This window comes from Trichechus manatus, unplaced genomic scaffold (assembly GCF_000243295.1).
Source record: "Trichechus manatus latirostris isolate Lorelei unplaced genomic scaffold, TriManLat1.0 scaffold00038, whole genome shotgun sequence".
Classification (NCBI taxonomy): Eukaryota; Metazoa; Chordata; class Mammalia; order Sirenia; family Trichechidae; genus Trichechus; species Trichechus manatus.
In genome coordinates this window covers 4,850,146-4,854,533 of record NW_004443974.1, presented here as the reverse complement: position 1 = coordinate 4,854,533, position 4,388 = coordinate 4,850,146, and the positions used below count along the sequence as shown (strand labels likewise).

The following is a 4,388-nucleotide window of genomic DNA, read 5'->3' as shown; positions in this document are numbered from 1 at the left end:
GAAGCCTTTCGGGAATGGCAGTGACATTATGAAAATAGCATTTGAGAAGATTATTCTAGAAGCCTTGTTCAGGAAGGAAGGAAGTGGGGAAGAGGCCTGCTAAGAGTTTATTTAATGTATTTTAAATATTTACCATACTACTTATGCTTGTTCAAAATATGCCTTCGTGGCTTAAAAATTAGTCTTTGCTAACAAGACTGACCAGTGACAGTTGTTGCCTCAATTCTAGGCTAGAATTACATGTGCTTAGTTTCAACAAAATTTCTTAGAATTTATTAGGGAATATTTCCATAAGAACTGTGCATCACACATTGTTTATTTTGTGTGATGCATAGTCCTTATGGAACTATGTATTTATATTTACCTATATTTATAGGTTGTTAAAAATTAAAACTTTGTTTCATTTTAACTCAAAGGATTCAGAAGGGTCAGAAGTTTACATAGGAGGAAAAAAAAACTATACTGGAATTATCACTTTTCCTGATTTCAAGATTCCATCTAATCGTAAGTATTTTAAATCATTTGTTAGTAAAGTTATTTCTCTAAAAGCAGTGGTAGTACCTGGGATAGTAAACAGTTCAAATGGAGCCATAAGGAAAGTTTGGTTTTGGCTGTTCTTATCAGGCCTAGTGAGCATCCTTCTTACCTAAAGGAATGTGGCACCTGCTTGGGCTCTTCTACATCAAGGCTGGAGGCCTTGACATAATACTCATGCTGTAAGCACCAAGTTAGTCTGTTCTATTCAATCTAGTGAATGCCTTCCAAGGCAAAATCCAGGTGGTGGACACTAGGAAATACAGATCCTGCCCCCAAAATGCTAAGAGCACAATGGAACCTGATCCTAGAAATGTAGTTTTGATTTCTTGGCATATTATATATTATATCTATTAATATGATTATGCTTCAAGACTGGTTCATCAACTGAATAATTAGTGTCTTTAAATCAAAAACATTTTCTAGTTAAATATATACTATGACATGCTATGGAAAGAAATGGTAACATGAAAATAAATTTAAATAGATTTACATCAATTCTACTTAAAATGCATATTTTGTTTATAATTGTAAGACATCTTTCAATGATGATAAATTAATTAATTTGTGCATAAATTTGAAGCTGCTGTCAGGGCCATCTCTGCATGGAATTGTGGTCAAGGGCTTTGGAACTAGAATGACTGAGGTTAAATCTCAGTTCCACCACCTACTAGCTCTGTGTCCCTGGGCAAGTTACTTTACCTCTCTGGGCCTCAATTTTCTGATTATAAAATAGGGATATAATATAACCTATCCCATAGCATTTCTGTGAGGACTGAATGAGTTAACACATGTAAGCCATGTAGAACAGTGCCTGGCTCGTAGTATGTGCTCATTTGAATATAAATTATGATTATTTGGGTAAATTAAATATATATTATTTGATGATACCTAAAATTTTAAATATATTGCTTTCACAGATATGGAACATGGACAATTAAAGCTAAATACAAAGAAGACTTCACAACAACAGGAACTGCGTATTTTGAAATTAAAAGTCATGGTAATTTCTCATAAATTACTGAGATTTCCAATGTGTGTTTTTAAAAATTATTCTCAATAATTTAATAGAATAAAAACTCATTAAAAGTGAAAGAAGCCAGACATAAATGGTCACATACTGTATGGGTTCATTTGTACAAAATATCCAGAATAGGTAAATCCATAACAGAAAGCAGATTACTGTATTTTTATGCAAATAAGGTAGCCTTCTGTGTTTGTTTGCCAGCCATGCTCTCCTCCCCAAGTATTTTCATAAGCGCCTGCTATGCCAATTTTTTTTTGCACAATGCTATGGAAGAAAATTAGCATAGTGCGCTTACAAAAATACCTGGGGCGGGGAGAGGCGGGGCTGGCAAACAAACGTAGAAGGCACATGTTACTTGTGTAAAAATAGGGTAGTGGTTGCCAGGGACTAGGGGAAGGAGGAAATGGGGAGCAACTGCTAATGAATATGGAATTTTCTTTTGGGATGGTAAAAATGTTTTGGAGCTAGACAGAGTTGACAGTTGCACATTGCATATGTACAAAATGCTACTGAATTGTATACTTGTAAGTGATTAATTTTACGTTATGTGAATTTTACCTCAATTAAATAAAAACTCATTAAAGGATAAAGAAGAGGCAGCGAGATGTGGTGAATGGACAGAGGTGGACTAGGACTGATAAACTGAGGGCCTGGAGCTTTCCATCCAGCTCACCTTGATTCAGTTGCTGAACTCTCTGGGTCTTGCTTCCTCATTATAGCTTTGCAGGGGATCAAATACAATAAGAGGGGAGGATTAGATAATGTCTTTGCGAGATCCACGATTCTCTGACACTGTTAAGAATCAGCTAGTTTGATCCTCTCACTTAAAAGTGAGGCTAGATGAGGAGGCTCAGAATCAGAGAAATAGAGAGACTTGTCCAGGTTCTCACAACCCCTTTGTCCAGACTGAGGACGAGAACTCTTCCTCTGGACCCCAAGCCCAATGCTCCTTCCCATCAGCCCTAAAAATTGTTGAGTGTTTGGAAAATTACAATGTTTGAGAAAAAAAGTATTTATTTTGGAAATATTCATATTAATTGTACTAATAATTAACTTATAACTAGCTCCTTCTGTTCATTTCTCATAGGAGCTTACTAGAGTATTAGTTTGCATGCTCTTATGTAAACTTGTTGTTAAACTATTTAAACCATGTTTTCTGCCAACCAGGGTGATGATGAGTCAGACAAGTGCTTATAATTAGGAGAGAAGAGCAGGTGCATGTAAACATTTGAAGCATTTAACATGCTAAAGCCACAGCAAAAAAATACTCCCTGAAGTAATTAAACTCTATGTTGGAGCCCTGGTGGCACAGTGGTTAAGAGTTCGGCTGCTAACCAAAAGGTCAGCAGTTCAAATCTACTAGTCACTCCTTGGAAACCCTACGGGGCAGTTCTACCCTGTCCTATAGGGTCACTATGAGTGAGAATTGACTCAATGACAATGGGTTTGGTTTTTGTTTGGTTTGGAATTGCTTATTAACTCTCTTGGTTGCTGTTCACAGTTACAAAGTTCTTGCTCAGTCTTTTTGCTCGTAGCCTGGAGGGAATTTTTCTCTAACACCAGAGAGAAGTAGCCAGAACAGTGAAACACTCCCTTTGCCCTTCTACAGCCAGCCCCTCACCATCTGCCCTAGTTACCCTGGAGCCAAGTGTTCCTTCTATCCGAAGGGCGGCATTCTCCTATTGGGTTAAGCAGCCTGAAGAGCAATGTGTGGTAAATAGGATTTTGAGGTCACTTGTTGAATGGGCATAAGGAAAAGACACCGCTGTTTAAACACAAAAGCATTATTTGGGAATTTTAGTTCCAAAGAGATGGAAAATCTAAAACTTCTCTTGGTTGTAACTCTCATTTTTGTGAGAAAATTATTTTTTACAGGAAAAAGGTGTCTTTTCTAGATGAAAATTTGAGATTTATGCTCATATTTTGGACACTGAATGGATTAGAGTTGCTCAACACAAGACAGATTCAAAAGAAGCAAGAATTTTCCAATTGTTGAACATTTATCAAACACTATATGAAAGGCACTGGTGTAAAGGTTTAAACAGACAAACAAGATCAGGACTTTGTCCTTATAGGGCTCATACTCTGCTAATTACACAAGTGCTTTAATCCAGGACAGCACTGCTGGAGCCAAAAAATGAGATTGATCCCTGATTGGGGAATCATGAGGCTTCCAGTAGTATTGATGATAATCATCACAAGGGGAAGGATACTGATGTTACTAATGTTCATGATCTATGCCATCATGCCAAGCAGTTCCTTGCTTGAGATATAATTATATAGATATGTATTTTTATGTACATTATATGTTGCTGTTGTTGTGTGTTGTCAAGTTGATTCTGACTTATATAAAATTATATATTATATATATATATTTTTTCTTAGATTTACTCTCGGTGAGACCACACTTCTCTATCTTAGTAGACCCAGAAAATTACCTCATTAACCATGAAAACTTTGAGGACTTCAAGATTACTATAAAAGCTAGGTAAGAAAGTTATTATTTTCAGATTTACCTAGCCCTTGAATGGCAAATAGGTTTCAAGAGTCAACTATGACTATTGGTAGTGCTTGCCGGGGCCCTGTGTTGAGAAAAATTCTGAGGTTCCAAGTAAAACATACTGTGACAAACAATAGTTATGGGAAGTGGGCTCAGGGATATTTACCTGAGGTGGATTTGCTGAATTCAATCTTGCTGCTATTTTAAAATCTTGTAAGCAAATAATCCTAAAGATTGAAGACTATGAAGAATATTTAGGTGACTACGCTGCTCAGGTATTAAGACTATGTTATGAAAACATTCACTTGGTTTTTATTTTTATGTGTT

At 36.3% G+C, this 4,388-nt stretch overlaps 1 long non-coding RNA gene across 1 annotated transcript; it reads left to right on the top strand.

Annotated features, from left to right (window-relative positions):
• The first annotated feature begins 205 nt into the window (after window positions 1-205).
• LOC111820443 (uncharacterized) lies at window positions 206-4,049 on the top strand. Its single transcript, XR_002823985.1, has 3 exons — window positions 206-504; window positions 1,455-1,537; window positions 3,947-4,049. It is a non-coding gene; the product is annotated as an uncharacterized LOC111820443 (long non-coding RNA).
• The last annotated feature ends 339 nt before the right edge of the window (window positions 4,050-4,388 follow it).